Genomic DNA, 13,453 nt, shown 5'->3' with positions numbered 1-13,453 from the left:
AATTGAGAAATGGCTCACTTCCTGAACTTGGAGCACAAAAAAGCCTACAGCACCTGGTATTCCCAGGCGGTCTCCCATCCAGGTACTAACTAGGCCCGACACTGCTTAGCTTCCGAGATCAGACGAGATCGGGCGCATTCAGTGTGGTGTGGCCGTAGGCTCTGGGCCTAGTGAGTTTTGTACTTTTAAGCATCTAGTCGGCTAGACCTTGCAGTTTTGAAAGGCAATTGAGAAATGGCTCACTTCCTGAACTTGGAGCACAAAAAAGCCTACAGCACCTGGTATTCCCAGGCGGTCTCCCATCCAGGTACTAACTAGGCCCAACACTGCTTAGCTTCCAAGATCAGACGAGATCGGGCGCATTCAGTGTGGTGTGGCCGTAGGCTCTAGAAATGCTAAGAATATTACTCTTATGCATTTGCATTTAGTAAGCTAAGCCATGCAGCCACTTGCAACATGATACCACGCTCATCGCTCGATCAGGCGAGATATATAAGACTGGTGGGCCCATTCAGGACTCCTATGTCTGGTAGGATAACTTTAATCCATCCATCCTGTTTCTGTTGCAGGGAGGTGGAGAGAACAATCAACACAATAACGGCTTTCTTTCATGCCTCTTGAAGGACTCAATATTCTCTGTACTGCATTACATGTGAAAGTCGATTTATTACCCATGAACACACTACCTGTATGCTAATTATATGTAAATAGGTAGCTCCAGCCCTCATAATGTTGTCCAACATTTCCGCTATAAAACGGGATAAAATTATTTTGGAAACATACCAAATTTGAAAAGTAATTGAGAAGTTGTGCAATTACTAATCATGGAGCACAAAATAGCCTACAGCACCTGGTATTCCCAGGCGGTCTCCCATCCAGGTACTAACTAGGCCCGACACTGCTTAGCTTCCGAGATCAGACAAGATCGGGCGCATTCAGTGTGGTGTGGCCGTAGGCTCTGGTCCTAGTGAGTTTTGTACTTTTAAGCATCTAGTCGGCTAGACCTTGCAGTTTTGAAAGGCAATTGAGAAATGGCTCACTTCCTGAACTTGGAGCACAAAAAAGCCTACAGCACCTGGTATTCCCAGGCGGTCTCCCATCCAGGTACTAACTAGGCCCGACACTGCTTAGCTTCCGAGATCAGACGAGATCGGGCGCATTCAGTGTGGTGTGGCCATAGGCTCTGGGCCTAGTGAGTTTTGTACTTTTAAGCATCTAGTCGGCTAGACCTTGCAGTTTTGAAAGGCAATTGAGAAATGGCTCACTTCCTGAACTTGGAGCACAAAAAAGCCTACAGCACCTGGTATTCCCAGGCGGTCTCCCATCCAGGTACTAACTAGGCCCGACACTGCTTAGCTTCCGAGATCAGACGAGATCGGGCGCATTCAGTCTGGTGTAGCCGTAGGCTCTAGTAATGCTAAGAATATTACTCTTATGCATTTGCATTTAGTAAGCTAAGCCATGCAGCCACTTGCAACATGATACCACGCTCATCGCTCGATCAGCGCTCGATCAGGCGAGATATATAAGACTGGTGGGCCCATTCAGGACTCCTATGTCTGGTAGGATAACTTTAATCCATCCATCCTGTTTCTGTTGCAGGGAGGTGGAGAGAACAATCAACACAATAACGGCTTTCTTTCATGCCTCTTGAAGGACTCAATATTCTCTGTACTGCATTACATGTGAAAGTCGATTTATTACCCATGAACACACTACCTGTATGCTAATTATATGTAAATAGGTAGCTCCAGCCCTCATAATGTTGTCCAACATTTCCGCTATAAAACGGGATAAAATTATTTTGGAAACATACCAAATTTGAAAAGTAATTGAGAAGTTGTGCAATTACTAATCATGGAGCACAAAATAGCCTACAGCACCTGGTATTCCCAGGCGGTCTCCCATCCAGGTACTAACTAGGCCCGACACTGCTTAGCTTCCGAGATCAGACGAGATCGGGCGCATTCAGTGTGGTGTGGCCGAAGGCTCTGGGCCTAGTGAGTTTTGTACTTTTAAGCATCTAGTCGGCTAGACCTTGCAGTTTTGAAAGGCAATTGAGAAATGGCTCACTTCCTGAACTTGGAGCACAAAAAAGCCTACAGCACCTGGTATTCCCAGGCGGTCTCCCATCCAGGTACTAACTAGGCCCGACACTGCTTAGCTTCCGAGATCAGACGAGATCGGGCGCATTCAGTGTGGTGTGGCCGTAGGCTCTGGTCCTAGTGAGTTTTGTACTTTTAAGCATCTAGTCGGCTAGACCTTGCAGTTTTGAAAGGCAATTGAGAAATGGCTCACTTCCTGAACTTGGAGCACAAAAAAGCCTACAGCACCTGGTATTCCCAGGCGGTCTCCCATCCAGGTACTAACTAGGCCCGACACTGCTTAGCTTCCGAGATCAGACGAGATCGGGCGCATTCAGTGTGGTGTGGCCGTAGGCTCTGGTCCTAGTGAGTTTTGTACTTTTAAGCATCTAGTCGGCTAGACCTTGCAGTTTTGAAAGGCAATTGAGAAATGGCTCACTTCCTGAACTTGGAGCACAAAAAAGCCTACAGCACCTGGTATTCCCAGGCGGTCTCCCATCCAGGTACTAACTAGGCCCGACACTGCTTAGCTTCCGAGATCAGACGAGATCGGGCGCATTCAGTGTGGTGTGGCCGTAGGCTCTGGGCCTAGTGAGTTTTGTACTTTTAAGCATCTAGTCGGCTAGACCTTGCAGTTTTGAAAGGCAATTGAGAAATGGCTCACTTCCTGAACTTGGAGCACAAAAAAGCCTACAGCACCTGGTATTCCCAGGCGGTCTCCCATCCAGGTACTAACTAGGCCCGACACTGCTTAGCTTCCGAGATCAGACGAGATCGGGCGCATTCAGTGTGGTGTGGCCGTAGGCTCGAGTAATGCTAAGAATATTACTCTAATGCATTTGCATTTAGTAAGCTAAGCCATGCAGCCACTTGCAACATGATACCACGCTCATCGCTCGATCAGCGCTTGATCAGGCGAGATATATAAGACTGGTGGGCCCATTCAGGACTCCTATGTCTGGTAGGATAACTTTAATCCATCCATCCTGTTTCTGTTGCAGGGAGGTGGAGAGAACAATCAACACAATAACTGCTTTCTTTCATGCCTCTTGAAGGACTCAATATTCTCTGTACTGCATTACATGTGAAAGTCGATTTATTACCCATGAACACACTACCTGTATGCTAATTATATGTAAATAGGTAGCTCCAGCCCTCATAATGTTGTCCAACATTTCCGCTATAAAACGGGATAAAATTATTTTGGAAACATACCAAATTTGAAAAGTAATTGAGAAGTTGCGCAATTACTAATCATGGAGCACAAAATAGCCTACAGCACCTGGTATTCCCAGGCGGTCTCCCATCCAGGTACTAACTAGGCCCGACACTGCTTAGCTTCCGAGATCAGACGAGATCGGGCGCATTCAGTGTGGTGTGGCCGTAGGCTCTGGGCCTAGTGAGTTTTGTACTTTTAAGCATCTAGTCGGCTAGACCTTGCAGTTTTGAAAGGCAATTGAGAAATGGCTCACTTCCTGAACTTGGAGCACAAAAAAGCCTACAGCACCTGGTATTCCCAGGCAGTCTCCCATCCAGGTACTAACTAGGCCCGACACTGCTTAGCTTCTGAGATCAGACGAGATCGGGCGCATTCAGTGTGGTGTGGCCGTAGGCTCTGGTCCTAGTGAGTTTTGTACTTTTAAGCATCTAGTCGGCTAGACCTTGCAGTTTTGAAAGGCAATTGAGAAATGGCTCACTTCCTGAACTTGGAGCACAAAAAAGCCTACAGCACCTGGTATTCCCAGGCGGTCTCCCATCCAGGTACTAACTAGGCCCGACACTGCTTAGCTTCCGAGATCAGACGAGATCGGGCGCATTCAGTGTGGTGTGGCCGTAGGCTCTGGGCCTAGTGAGTTTTGTACTTTTAAGCATCTAGTCGGCTAGACCTTGCAGTTTTGAAAGGCAATTGAGAAATGGCTCACTTCCTGAACTTGGAGCACAAAAAAGCCTACAGCACCTGGTATTCCCAGGCGGTCTCCCATCCAGGTACTAACTAGGCCCGACACTGCTTAGCTTCCGAGATCAGACGAGATCGGGCGCATTCAGTGTGGTGTGGCCGTAGGCTCTAGAAATGCTAAGAATATTACTCTTATGCATTTGCATTTAGTAAGCTAAGCCATGCAGCCACTTGCAACATGATACCACGCTCATCGCTCGATCAGCGCTTGATCAGGCGAGATATATAAGACTGATGGGCCCATTCAGGACTCCTATGTCTGGTAGGATAACTTTAATCCATCCATCCTGTTTCTGTTGCAGGGAGGTGGAGAGAACAATCAACACAATAACGGCTTTCTTTCATGCCTCTTGAAGGACTCAATATTCTCTGTACTGCATTACATGTGAAAGTCGATTTATTACCCATGAACACACTACCTGTATGCTAATTATATGTAAATAGGTAGCTCCAGCCCTCATAATGTTGTCCAACATTTCCGCTATAAAACGGGATAAAATTATTTTGGAAACATACCAAATTTGAAAAGTAATTGAGAAGTTGCGCAATTACTAATCATGGAGCACAAAATAGCCTACAGCACCTGGTATTCCCAGGCGGTCTCCCATCCAGGTACTAACTAGGCCCGACACTGCTTAGCTTCCGAGATCAGACGAGATCGGGCGCATTCAGTGTGGTGTGGCCGTAGGCTCTGGTCCTAGTGAGTTTTGTACTTTTAAGCATCTAGTCGGCTAGACCTTGCAGTTTTGAAAGGCAATTGAGAAATGGCTCACTTCCTGAACTTGGAGCACAAAAAAGCCTACAGCACCTGGTATTCCCAGGCAGTCTCCCATCCAGGTACTAACTAGGCCCGACACTGCTTAGCTTCCGAGATCAGACGAGATCGGGCGCATTCAGTGTGGTGTGGCCGTAGGCTCTAGAAATGCTAAGAATATTACTCTTATGCATTTGCATTTAGTAAGCTAAGCCATGCAGCCACTTGCAACATGATACCACGCTCATCGCTCGATCAGCGCTCGATCAGGCGAGATATATAAGACTGGTGGGCCCATTCAGGACTCCTATGTCTGGTAGGATAACTTTAATCCATCCATCCTGTTTCTGTTGCAGGGAGGTGGAGAGAACAATCAACACAATAACGGCTTTCTTTCATGCCTCTTGAAGGACTCAATATTCTCTGTACTGCATTACATGTGAAAGTCGATTTATTACCCATGAACACACTACCTGTATGCTAATTATATGTAAATAGGTAGCTCCAGCCCTCATAATGTTGTCCAACATTTCCGCTATAAAACGGGATACAATTATTTTGAAAACATACCAAATTTGAAAAGTAATTGAGAAGTTGTGCAATTACTAATCATGGAGCACAAAATAGCCTACAGCACCTGGTATTCCCAGGCAGTCTCCCATCCAGGTACTAACTAGGCCCGACACTGCTTAGCTTCCGAGATCAGACGAGATCGGGCGCATTCAGTGTGGTGTGGCCGTAGGCTCTGGTCCTAGTGAGTTTTGTACTTTTAAGCATCTAGTCGGCTAGACCTTGCAGTTTTGAAAGGCAATTGAGAAATGGCTCACTTCCTGAACTTGGAGCACAAAAAAGCCTACAGCACCTGGTATTCCCAGGCGGTCTCCCATCCAGGTACTAACTAGGCCCGACACTGCTTAGCTTCCGAGATCAGACGAGATCGGGCGCATTCAGTGTGGTGTGGCCGTAGGCTCTGGGCCTAGTGAGTTTTGTACTTTTAAGCATCTAGTCGGCTAGACCTTGCAGTTTTGAAAGGCAATTGAGAAATGGCTCACTTCCTGAACTTGGAGCACAAAAAAGCCTACAGCACCTGGTATTCCCAGGCGGTCTCCCATCCAGGTACTAACTAGGCCCGACACTGAGCTTCCGAGATCAGACGAGATCGGGCGCATTCAGTCTGGTGTGGCCGTAGGCTCTAGTAATGCTAAGAATATTACTCTTATGCATTTGCATTTAGTAAGCTAAGCCATGCAGCCACTTGCAACATGATACCACGCTCATCGCTCGATCAGCGCTCGATCAGGCGAGATATATAAGACTGGTGGGCCCATTCAGGACTCCTATGTCTGGTAGGATAACTTTAATCCATCCATCCTGTTTCTGTTGCAGGGAGGTGGAGAGAACAATCAACACAATAACGGCTTTCTTTCATGCCTCTTGAAGGACTCAATATTCTCTGTACTGCATTACATGTGAAAGTCGATTTATTACCCATGAACACACTACCTGTATGCTAATTATATGTAAATAGGTAGCTCCAGCCCTCATAATGTTGTCCAACATTTCCGCTATAAAACGGGATAAAATTATTTTGGAAACATACCAAATTTGAAAAGTAATTGAGAAGTTGCGCAATTACTAATCATGGAGCACAAAATAGCCTACAGCACCTGGTATTCCCAGGCGGTCTCCCATCCAGGTACTAACTAGGCCCGACACTGCTTAGCTTCCGAGATCAGACGAGATCGGGCGCATTCAGTGTGGTGTGGCCGTAGGCTCTGGGCCTAGTGAGTTTTGTACTTTTAAGCATCTAGTCGGCTAGACCTTGCAGTTTTGAAAGGCAATTGAGAAATGGCTCACTTCCTGAACTTGGAGCACAAAAAAGCCTACAGCACCTGGTATTCCCAGGCAGTCTCCCATCCAGGTACTAACTAGGCCCGACACTGCTTAGCTTCCGAGATCAGACGAGATCAGGCGCATTCAGTGTGGTGTGGCCGTAGGCTCTAGAAATGCTAAGAATATTACTCTTATGCATTTGCATTTAGTAAGCTAAGCCATGCAGCCACTTGCAACATGATACCACGCTCATCGCTCGATCAGGCTCGATCAGGCGAGATATATAAGACTGGTGGGCCCATTCAGGACTCCTATGTCTGGTAGGATAACTTTAATCCATCCATCCTGTTTCTGTTGCAGGGAGGTGGAGAGAACAATCAACACAATAACGGCTTTCTTTCATGCCTCTTGAAGGACTCAATATTCTCTGTACTGCATTACATGTGAAAGTCGATTTATTACCCATGAACACACTACCTGTATGCTAATTATATGTAAATAGGTAGCTCCAGCCCTCATAATGTTGTCCAACATTTCCGCTATAAAACGGGATAAAATTATTTTGGAAACATACCAAATTTGAAAAGTAATTGAGAAGTTGTGCAATTACTAATCATGGAGCACAAAATAGCCTACAGCACCTGGTATTCCCAGGCGGTCTCCCATCCAGGTACTAACTAGGCCCGACACTGCTTAGCTTCCGAGATCAGACGAGATCGGGCGCATTCAGTGTGGTGTGGCCGTAGGCTCAGGGCCTAGTGAGTTTTGTACTTTTAAGCATCTAGTCGGCTAGACCTTGCAGTTTTGAAAGGCAATTGAGAAATGGCTCACTTCCTGAACTTGGAGCACAAAAAAGCCTACAGCACCTGGTATTCCCAGGCGGTCTCCCATCCAGGTACTAACTAGGCCCGACACTGCTTAGCTTCCAAGATCAGACGAGATCGGGCGCATTCAGTGTGGTGTGGCCGTAGGCTCTGGTCCCAGTGAGTTTTGTACTTTTAAGCATCTAGTCGGCTAGACCTTGCAGTTTTGAAAGGCAATTGAGAAATGGCTCACTTCCTGAACTTGGAGCACAAAAAAGCCTACAGCACCTGGTATTCCCAGGCGGTCTCCCATCCAGGTACTAACTAGGCCTGACACTGCTTAGCTTCCGAGATCAGACGAGATCGGGCGCATTCAGTGTGGTGTGGCCGTAGGCTCTGGGCCTAGTGAGTTTTGTACTTTTAAGCATCTAGTCGGCTAGACCTTGCAGTTTTGAAAGGCAATTGAGAAATGGCTCACTTCCTGAACTTGGAGCACAAAAAAGCCTACAGCACCTGGTATTCCCAGGCGGTCTCCCATCCAGGTACTAACTAGGCCCGACACTGCTTAGCTTCCGAGATCAGACGAGATCGGGCGCATTCAGTGTGGTGTGGCCGTAGGCTCGAGTAATGCTAAGAATATTACTCTTATGCATTTGCATTTAGTAAGCTAAGCCATGCAGCCACTTGCAACATGATACCACGCTCATCGCTCGATCAGGCTCGATCAGGCGAGATATATAAGACTGGTGGGCCCATTCAGGACTCCTATGTCTGGTAGGATAACTTTAATCCATCCATCCTGTTTCTGTTGCAGGGAGGTGGAGAGAACAATCAACACAATAACGGCTTTCTTTCATGCCTCTTGAAGGACTCAATATTCTCTGTACTGCATTACATGTGAAAGTCGATTTATTACCCATGAACACACTACCTGTATGCTAATTATATGTAAATAGGTAGCTCCAGCCCTCATAATGTTGTCCAACATTTCCGCTATAAAACGGGATAAAATTATTTTGGAAACATACCAAATTTGAAAAGTAATTGAGAAGTTGTGCAATTACTAATCATGGAGCACAAAATAGCCTACAGCACCTGGTATTCCCAGGCGGTCTCCCATCCAGGTACTAACTAGGCCCGACACTGCTTAGCTTCCGAGATCAGACGAGATCGGGCGCATTCAGTGTGGTGTGGCCGTAGGCTCTGGGCCTAGTGAGTTTTGTACTTTTAAGCATCTAGTCGGCTAGACCTTGCAGTTTTGAAAGGTAATTGAGAAATGGCTCACTTCCTGAACTTGGAGCACAAAAAAGCCTACAGCACCTGGTATTCCCAGGCGGTCTCCCATCCAGGTACTAACTAGGCCCGACACTGCTTAGCTTCTGAGATCAGACGAGATCGGGCGCATTCAGTGTGGTGTGGCCGTAGGCTCTGGTCCTAGTGAGTTTTGTACTTTTAAGCATCTAGTCGGCTAGACCTTGCAGTTTTGAAAGGCAATTGAGAAATGGCTCACTTCCTGAACTTGGAGCACAAAAAAGCCTACAGCACCTGGTATTCCCAGGCGGTCTCCCATCCAGGTACTAACTAGGCCCGACACTGCTTAGCTTCCGAGATCAGACGAGATCGGGCGCATTCAGTGTGGTGTGGCCGTAGGCTCTGGGCCTAGTGAGTTTTGTACTTTTAAGCATCTAGTCGGCTAGACCTTGCAGTTTTGAAAGGCAATTGAGAAATGGCTCACTTCCTGAACTTGGAGCACAAAAAAGCCTACAGCACCTGGTATTCCCAGGCGGTCTCCCATCCAGGTACTAACTAGGCCCAACACTGCTTAGCTTCCAAGATCAGACGAGATCGGGCGCATTCAGTGTGGTGTGGCTGTAGGCTCTAGAAATGCTAAGAATATTACTCTTATGCATTTGCATTTAGTAAGCTAAGCCATGCAGCCACTTGCAACATGATACCACGCTCATCGCTCGATCAGGCGAGATATATAAGACTGGTGGGCCCATTCAGGACTCCTATGTCTGGTAGGATAACTTTAATCCATCCATCCTGTTTCTGTTGCAGGGAGGTGGAGAGAACAATCAACACAATAACGGCTTTCTTTCATGCCTCTTGAAGGACTCAATATTCTCTGTACTGCATTACATGTGAAAGTCGATTTATTACCCATGAACACACTACCTGTATGCTAATTATATGTAAATAGGTAGCTCCAGCCCTCATAATGTTGTCCAACATTTCCGCTATAAAACGGGATAAAATTATTTTGGAAACATACCAAATTTGAAAAGTAATTGAGAAGTTGTGCAATTACTAATCATGGAGCACAAAATAGCCTACAGCACCTGGTATTCCCAGGCGGTCTCCCATCCAGGTACTAACTAGGCCCGACACTGCTTAGCTTCCGAGATCAGACGAGATCGGGCGCATTCAGTGTGGTGTGGCCGTAGGCTCTGGTCCTAGTGAGTTTTGTACTTTTAAGCATCTAGTCGGCTAGACCTTGCAGTTTTGAAAGGCAATTGAGAAATGGCTCACTTCCTGAACTTGGAGCACAAAAAAGCCTACAGCACCTGGTATTCCCAGGCGGTCTCCCATCCAGGTACTAACTAGGCCCGACACTGCTTAGCTTCCGAGATCAGACGAGATCGGGCGCATTCAGTGTGGTGTGGCCATAGGCTCTGGGCCTAGTGAGTTTTGTACTTTTAAGCATCTAGTCGGCTAGACCTTGCAGTTTTGAAAGGCAATTGAGAAATGGCTCACTTCCTGAACTTGGAGCACAAAAAAGCCTACAGCACCTGGTATTCCCAGGCGGTCTCCCATCCAGGTACTAACTAGGCCCGACACTGCTTAGCTTCCGAGATCAGACGAGATCGGGCGCATTCAGTCTGGTGTAGCCGTAGGCTCTAGTAATGCTAAGAATATTACTCTTATGCATTTGCATTTAGTAAGCTAAGCCATGCAGCCACTTGCAACATGATACCACGCTCATCGCTCGATCAGCGCTCGATCAGGCGAGATATATAAGACTGGTGGGCCCATTCAGGACTCCTATGTCTGGTAGGATAACTTTAATCCATCCATCCTGTTTCTGTTGCAGGGAGGTGGAGAGAACAATCAACACAATAACGGCTTTCTTTCATGCCTCTTGAAGGACTCAATATTCTCTGTACTGCATTACATGTGAAAGTCGATTTATTACCCATGAACACACTACCTGTATGCTAATTATATGTAAATAGGTAGCTCCAGCCCTCATAATGTTGTCCAACATTTCCGCTATAAAACGGGATAAAATTATTTTGGAAACATACCAAATTTGAAAAGTAATTGAGAAGTTGTGCAATTACTAATCATGGAGCACAAAATAGCCTACAGCACCTGGTATTCCCAGGCGGTCTCCCATCCAGGTACTAACTAGGCCCGACACTGCTTAGCTTCCGAGATCAGACGAGATCGGGCGCATTCAGTGTGGTGTGGCCGTAGGCTCTGGGCCTAGTGAGTTTTGTACTTTTAAGCATCTAGTCGGCTAGACCTTGCAGTTTTGAAAGGCAATTGAGAAATGGCTCACTTCCTGAACTTGGAGCACAAAAAAGCCTACAGCACCTGGTATTACCAGGCGGTCTCCCATCCAGGTACTAACTAGGCCCGACACTGCTTAGCTTCCGAGATCAGACGAGATCGGGCGCATTCAGTGTGGTGTGGCCGTAGGCTCTGGTCCTAGTGAGTTTTGTACTTTTAAGCATCTAGTCGGCTAGACCTTGCAGTTTTGAAAGGCAATTGAGAAATGGCTCACTTCCTGAACTTGGAGCACAAAAAAGCCTACAGCACCTGGTATTCCCAGGCGGTCTCCCATCCAGGTACTAACTAGGCCCGACACTGCTTAGCTTCCGAGATCAGACGAGATCGGGCGCATTCAGTGTGGTGTGGCCGTAGGCTCTGGTCCTAGTGAGTTTTGTACTTTTAAGCATCTAGTCGGCTAGACCTTGCAGTTTTGAAAGGCGATTGAGAAATGGCTCACTTCCTGAACTTGGAGCACAAAAAAGCCTACAGCACCTGGTATTCCCAGGCGGTCTCCCATCCAGGTACTAACTAGGCCCGACACTGCTTAGCTTCCGAGATCAGACGAGATCGGGCGCATTCAGTGTGGTGTGGCCGTAGGCTCTGGTCCTAGTGAGTTTTGTACTTTTAAGCATCTAGTCGGCTAGACCTTGCAGTTTTGAAAGGCAATTGAGAAATGGCTCACTTCCTGAACTTGGAGCACAAAAAAGCCTACAGCACCTGGTATTCCCAGGCGGTCTCCCATCCAGGTACTAACTAGGCCCGACACTGCTTAGCTTCCGAGATCAGACGAGATCGGGCGCATTCAGTGTGGTGTGGCCGTAGGCTCTGGGCCTAGTGAGTTTTGTACTTTTAAGCATCTAGTCGGCTAGACCTTGCAGTTTTGAAAGGCAATTGAGAAATGGCTCACTTCCTGAACTTGGAGCACAAAAAAGCCTACAGCACCTGGTATTCCCAGGCGGTCTCCCATCCAGGTACTAACTAGGCCCGACACTGCTTAGCTTCCGAGATCAGACGAGATCGGGCGCATTCAGTGTGGTGTGGCCGTAGGCTCGAGTAATGCTAAGAATATTACTCTAATGCATTTGCATTTAGTAAGCTAAGCCATGCAGCCACTTGCAACATGATACCACGCTCATCGCTCGATCAGCGCTTGATCAGGCGAGATATATAAGACTGGTGGGCCCATTCAGGACTCCTATGTCTGGTAGGATAACTTTAATCCATCCATCCTGTTTCTGTTGCAGGGATGTGGAGAGAACAATCAACACAATAACGGCTTTCTTTCATGCCTCTTGAAGGACTCAATATTCTCTGTACTGCATTACATGTGAAAGTCGATTTATTACCCATGAACACACTACCTGTATGCTAATTATATGTAAATAGGTAGCTCCAGCCCTCATAATGTTGTCCAACATTTCCGCTATAAAACGGGATAAAATTATTTTGGAAACATACCAAATTTGAAAAGTAATTGAGAAGTTGCGCAATTACTAATCATGGAGCACAAAATAGCCTACAGCACCTGGTATTCCCAGGCGGTCTCCCATCCAGGTACTAACTAGGCCCGACACTGCTTAGCTTCCGAGATCAGACGAGATCGGGCGCATTCAGTGTGGTGTGGCCGTAGGCTCTGGGCCTAGTGAGTTTTGTACTTTTAAGCATCTAGTCGGCTAGACCTTGCAGTTTTGAAAGGCAATTGAGAAATGGCTCACTTCCTGAACTTGGAGCACAAAAAAGCCTACAGCACCTGGTATTCCCAGGCAGTCTCCCATCCAGGTACTAACTAGGCCCGACACTGCTTAGCTTCTGAGATCAGACGAGATCGGGCGCATTCAGTGTGGTGTGGCCGTAGGCTCTGGTCCTAGTGAGTTTTGTACTTTTAAGCATCTAGTCGGCTAGACCTTGCAGTTTTGAAAGGCAATTGAGAAATGGCTCACTTCCTGAACTTGGAGCACAAAAAAGCCTACAGCACCTGGTATTCCCAGGCGGTCTCCCATCCAGGTACTAACTAGGCCCGACACTGCTTAGCTTCCGAGATCAGACGAGATCGGGCGCATTCAGTGTGGTGTGGCCGTAGGCTCTGGGCCTAGTGAGTTTTGTACTTTTAAGCATCTAGTCGGCTAGACCTTGCAGTTTTGAAAGGCAATTGAGAAATGGCTCACTTCCTGAACTTGGAGCACAAAAAAGCCTACAGCACCTGGTATTCCCAGGCGGTCTCCCATCCAGGTACTAACTAGGCCCGACACTGCTTAGCTTCCGAGATCAGACGAGATCGGGCGCATTCAGTGTGGTGTGGCCGTAGGCTCTAGAAATGCTAAGAATATTACTCTTATGCATTTGCATTTAGTAAGCTAAGCCATGCAGCCACTTGCAACATGATACCACGCTCATCGCTCGATCAGCGCTTGATCAGGCGAGATATATAAGACTGGTGGGCCCATTCAGGACTCCTATGTCTGGT

The 13,453-nt window shown here is 47.0% G+C and overlaps 41 non-coding genes and 1 pseudogene across 41 annotated transcripts; all 42 read right to left on the bottom strand.

Annotated features, from left to right (window-relative positions):
* Positions 1–41: 41 nt before the first annotated feature.
* On the bottom strand, positions 42–160 carry LOC138476510 (5S ribosomal RNA). Its single transcript, XR_011270554.1, has one exon. It is a non-coding gene; the product is annotated as a 5S ribosomal RNA (ribosomal RNA).
* Positions 161–266: 106 nt separating this feature from the next.
* On the bottom strand, positions 267–385 carry LOC138477963 (5S ribosomal RNA). The gene has a single exon (XR_011271874.1). It is a non-coding gene; the product is annotated as a 5S ribosomal RNA (ribosomal RNA).
* A 453-nt stretch (positions 386–838) lies between these two features.
* LOC138478840 (5S ribosomal RNA) lies at positions 839–957 on the bottom strand. The gene has a single exon (XR_011272669.1). It is a non-coding gene; the product is annotated as a 5S ribosomal RNA (ribosomal RNA).
* Positions 958–1,063: 106 nt separating this feature from the next.
* Positions 1,064–1,182, bottom strand: LOC138477860 (5S ribosomal RNA). The gene has a single exon (XR_011271780.1). It is a non-coding gene; the product is annotated as a 5S ribosomal RNA (ribosomal RNA).
* A 106-nt stretch (positions 1,183–1,288) lies between these two features.
* LOC138479874 (5S ribosomal RNA) lies at positions 1,289–1,407 on the bottom strand. Its single transcript, XR_011273608.1, has one exon. It is a non-coding gene; the product is annotated as a 5S ribosomal RNA (ribosomal RNA).
* A 464-nt stretch (positions 1,408–1,871) lies between these two features.
* Positions 1,872–1,990, bottom strand: LOC138478245 (5S ribosomal RNA). The gene has a single exon (XR_011272130.1). It is a non-coding gene; the product is annotated as a 5S ribosomal RNA (ribosomal RNA).
* A 106-nt stretch (positions 1,991–2,096) lies between these two features.
* Positions 2,097–2,215, bottom strand: LOC138476509 (5S ribosomal RNA). The gene has a single exon (XR_011270553.1). It is a non-coding gene; the product is annotated as a 5S ribosomal RNA (ribosomal RNA).
* Positions 2,216–2,321: 106 nt separating this feature from the next.
* On the bottom strand, positions 2,322–2,440 carry LOC138476508 (5S ribosomal RNA). Its single transcript, XR_011270552.1, has one exon. It is a non-coding gene; the product is annotated as a 5S ribosomal RNA (ribosomal RNA).
* A 106-nt stretch (positions 2,441–2,546) lies between these two features.
* Positions 2,547–2,665, bottom strand: LOC138476507 (5S ribosomal RNA). Its single transcript, XR_011270551.1, has one exon. It is a non-coding gene; the product is annotated as a 5S ribosomal RNA (ribosomal RNA).
* Positions 2,666–2,771: 106 nt separating this feature from the next.
* On the bottom strand, positions 2,772–2,890 carry LOC138476506 (5S ribosomal RNA). The gene has a single exon (XR_011270550.1). It is a non-coding gene; the product is annotated as a 5S ribosomal RNA (ribosomal RNA).
* A 464-nt stretch (positions 2,891–3,354) lies between these two features.
* On the bottom strand, positions 3,355–3,473 carry LOC138476505 (5S ribosomal RNA). Its single transcript, XR_011270549.1, has one exon. It is a non-coding gene; the product is annotated as a 5S ribosomal RNA (ribosomal RNA).
* A 106-nt stretch (positions 3,474–3,579) lies between these two features.
* Positions 3,580–3,698, bottom strand: LOC138480049 (5S ribosomal RNA). The gene has a single exon (XR_011273767.1). It is a non-coding gene; the product is annotated as a 5S ribosomal RNA (ribosomal RNA).
* A 106-nt stretch (positions 3,699–3,804) lies between these two features.
* Positions 3,805–3,923, bottom strand: LOC138476504 (5S ribosomal RNA). Its single transcript, XR_011270548.1, has one exon. It is a non-coding gene; the product is annotated as a 5S ribosomal RNA (ribosomal RNA).
* A 106-nt stretch (positions 3,924–4,029) lies between these two features.
* LOC138476502 (5S ribosomal RNA) lies at positions 4,030–4,148 on the bottom strand. Its single transcript, XR_011270546.1, has one exon. It is a non-coding gene; the product is annotated as a 5S ribosomal RNA (ribosomal RNA).
* A 464-nt stretch (positions 4,149–4,612) lies between these two features.
* LOC138476500 (5S ribosomal RNA) lies at positions 4,613–4,731 on the bottom strand. The gene has a single exon (XR_011270545.1). It is a non-coding gene; the product is annotated as a 5S ribosomal RNA (ribosomal RNA).
* Positions 4,732–4,837: 106 nt separating this feature from the next.
* Positions 4,838–4,956, bottom strand: LOC138478485 (5S ribosomal RNA). Its single transcript, XR_011272348.1, has one exon. It is a non-coding gene; the product is annotated as a 5S ribosomal RNA (ribosomal RNA).
* A 464-nt stretch (positions 4,957–5,420) lies between these two features.
* Positions 5,421–5,539, bottom strand: LOC138478482 (5S ribosomal RNA). The gene has a single exon (XR_011272346.1). It is a non-coding gene; the product is annotated as a 5S ribosomal RNA (ribosomal RNA).
* A 106-nt stretch (positions 5,540–5,645) lies between these two features.
* Positions 5,646–5,764, bottom strand: LOC138476499 (5S ribosomal RNA). Its single transcript, XR_011270544.1, has one exon. It is a non-coding gene; the product is annotated as a 5S ribosomal RNA (ribosomal RNA).
* Positions 5,765–5,870: 106 nt separating this feature from the next.
* Positions 5,871–5,986, bottom strand: LOC138474099 (5S ribosomal RNA; annotated as a pseudogene).
* A 464-nt stretch (positions 5,987–6,450) lies between these two features.
* On the bottom strand, positions 6,451–6,569 carry LOC138476498 (5S ribosomal RNA). The gene has a single exon (XR_011270543.1). It is a non-coding gene; the product is annotated as a 5S ribosomal RNA (ribosomal RNA).
* Positions 6,570–6,675: 106 nt separating this feature from the next.
* Positions 6,676–6,794, bottom strand: LOC138479565 (5S ribosomal RNA). Its single transcript, XR_011273328.1, has one exon. It is a non-coding gene; the product is annotated as a 5S ribosomal RNA (ribosomal RNA).
* Positions 6,795–7,257: 463 nt separating this feature from the next.
* Positions 7,258–7,376, bottom strand: LOC138476497 (5S ribosomal RNA). Its single transcript, XR_011270542.1, has one exon. It is a non-coding gene; the product is annotated as a 5S ribosomal RNA (ribosomal RNA).
* A 106-nt stretch (positions 7,377–7,482) lies between these two features.
* LOC138478659 (5S ribosomal RNA) lies at positions 7,483–7,601 on the bottom strand. The gene has a single exon (XR_011272506.1). It is a non-coding gene; the product is annotated as a 5S ribosomal RNA (ribosomal RNA).
* A 106-nt stretch (positions 7,602–7,707) lies between these two features.
* LOC138478913 (5S ribosomal RNA) lies at positions 7,708–7,826 on the bottom strand. Its single transcript, XR_011272736.1, has one exon. It is a non-coding gene; the product is annotated as a 5S ribosomal RNA (ribosomal RNA).
* Positions 7,827–7,932: 106 nt separating this feature from the next.
* LOC138476496 (5S ribosomal RNA) lies at positions 7,933–8,051 on the bottom strand. Its single transcript, XR_011270541.1, has one exon. It is a non-coding gene; the product is annotated as a 5S ribosomal RNA (ribosomal RNA).
* A 463-nt stretch (positions 8,052–8,514) lies between these two features.
* Positions 8,515–8,633, bottom strand: LOC138476495 (5S ribosomal RNA). The gene has a single exon (XR_011270540.1). It is a non-coding gene; the product is annotated as a 5S ribosomal RNA (ribosomal RNA).
* A 106-nt stretch (positions 8,634–8,739) lies between these two features.
* LOC138478995 (5S ribosomal RNA) lies at positions 8,740–8,858 on the bottom strand. Its single transcript, XR_011272810.1, has one exon. It is a non-coding gene; the product is annotated as a 5S ribosomal RNA (ribosomal RNA).
* A 106-nt stretch (positions 8,859–8,964) lies between these two features.
* Positions 8,965–9,083, bottom strand: LOC138476494 (5S ribosomal RNA). The gene has a single exon (XR_011270539.1). It is a non-coding gene; the product is annotated as a 5S ribosomal RNA (ribosomal RNA).
* Positions 9,084–9,189: 106 nt separating this feature from the next.
* LOC138478158 (5S ribosomal RNA) lies at positions 9,190–9,308 on the bottom strand. Its single transcript, XR_011272051.1, has one exon. It is a non-coding gene; the product is annotated as a 5S ribosomal RNA (ribosomal RNA).
* A 453-nt stretch (positions 9,309–9,761) lies between these two features.
* Positions 9,762–9,880, bottom strand: LOC138476493 (5S ribosomal RNA). The gene has a single exon (XR_011270538.1). It is a non-coding gene; the product is annotated as a 5S ribosomal RNA (ribosomal RNA).
* A 106-nt stretch (positions 9,881–9,986) lies between these two features.
* On the bottom strand, positions 9,987–10,105 carry LOC138477859 (5S ribosomal RNA). Its single transcript, XR_011271779.1, has one exon. It is a non-coding gene; the product is annotated as a 5S ribosomal RNA (ribosomal RNA).
* Positions 10,106–10,211: 106 nt separating this feature from the next.
* Positions 10,212–10,330, bottom strand: LOC138479873 (5S ribosomal RNA). Its single transcript, XR_011273607.1, has one exon. It is a non-coding gene; the product is annotated as a 5S ribosomal RNA (ribosomal RNA).
* Positions 10,331–10,794: 464 nt separating this feature from the next.
* Positions 10,795–10,913, bottom strand: LOC138476492 (5S ribosomal RNA). Its single transcript, XR_011270537.1, has one exon. It is a non-coding gene; the product is annotated as a 5S ribosomal RNA (ribosomal RNA).
* A 106-nt stretch (positions 10,914–11,019) lies between these two features.
* Positions 11,020–11,138, bottom strand: LOC138479536 (5S ribosomal RNA). Its single transcript, XR_011273302.1, has one exon. It is a non-coding gene; the product is annotated as a 5S ribosomal RNA (ribosomal RNA).
* A 106-nt stretch (positions 11,139–11,244) lies between these two features.
* LOC138476489 (5S ribosomal RNA) lies at positions 11,245–11,363 on the bottom strand. Its single transcript, XR_011270535.1, has one exon. It is a non-coding gene; the product is annotated as a 5S ribosomal RNA (ribosomal RNA).
* A 106-nt stretch (positions 11,364–11,469) lies between these two features.
* LOC138476488 (5S ribosomal RNA) lies at positions 11,470–11,588 on the bottom strand. The gene has a single exon (XR_011270534.1). It is a non-coding gene; the product is annotated as a 5S ribosomal RNA (ribosomal RNA).
* A 106-nt stretch (positions 11,589–11,694) lies between these two features.
* Positions 11,695–11,813, bottom strand: LOC138476487 (5S ribosomal RNA). Its single transcript, XR_011270533.1, has one exon. It is a non-coding gene; the product is annotated as a 5S ribosomal RNA (ribosomal RNA).
* Positions 11,814–11,919: 106 nt separating this feature from the next.
* On the bottom strand, positions 11,920–12,038 carry LOC138476486 (5S ribosomal RNA). Its single transcript, XR_011270532.1, has one exon. It is a non-coding gene; the product is annotated as a 5S ribosomal RNA (ribosomal RNA).
* Positions 12,039–12,502: 464 nt separating this feature from the next.
* LOC138476485 (5S ribosomal RNA) lies at positions 12,503–12,621 on the bottom strand. The gene has a single exon (XR_011270531.1). It is a non-coding gene; the product is annotated as a 5S ribosomal RNA (ribosomal RNA).
* A 106-nt stretch (positions 12,622–12,727) lies between these two features.
* On the bottom strand, positions 12,728–12,846 carry LOC138480047 (5S ribosomal RNA). The gene has a single exon (XR_011273766.1). It is a non-coding gene; the product is annotated as a 5S ribosomal RNA (ribosomal RNA).
* Positions 12,847–12,952: 106 nt separating this feature from the next.
* LOC138476484 (5S ribosomal RNA) lies at positions 12,953–13,071 on the bottom strand. The gene has a single exon (XR_011270530.1). It is a non-coding gene; the product is annotated as a 5S ribosomal RNA (ribosomal RNA).
* A 106-nt stretch (positions 13,072–13,177) lies between these two features.
* On the bottom strand, positions 13,178–13,296 carry LOC138476483 (5S ribosomal RNA). The gene has a single exon (XR_011270529.1). It is a non-coding gene; the product is annotated as a 5S ribosomal RNA (ribosomal RNA).
* Between the last annotated feature and the right edge of the window lie 157 nt (positions 13,297–13,453).

This window comes from Ambystoma mexicanum, chromosome 8 (assembly GCF_040938575.1).
Source record: "Ambystoma mexicanum isolate Mex_15411 chromosome 8, UKY_AmexF1_1, whole genome shotgun sequence".
Classification (NCBI taxonomy): domain Eukaryota; kingdom Metazoa; phylum Chordata; class Amphibia; order Caudata; family Ambystomatidae; genus Ambystoma; species Ambystoma mexicanum.
The sequence above is the reverse complement of the archived record's forward strand: the minus strand, read 5'-3'. Positions and strand labels throughout refer to the sequence as shown.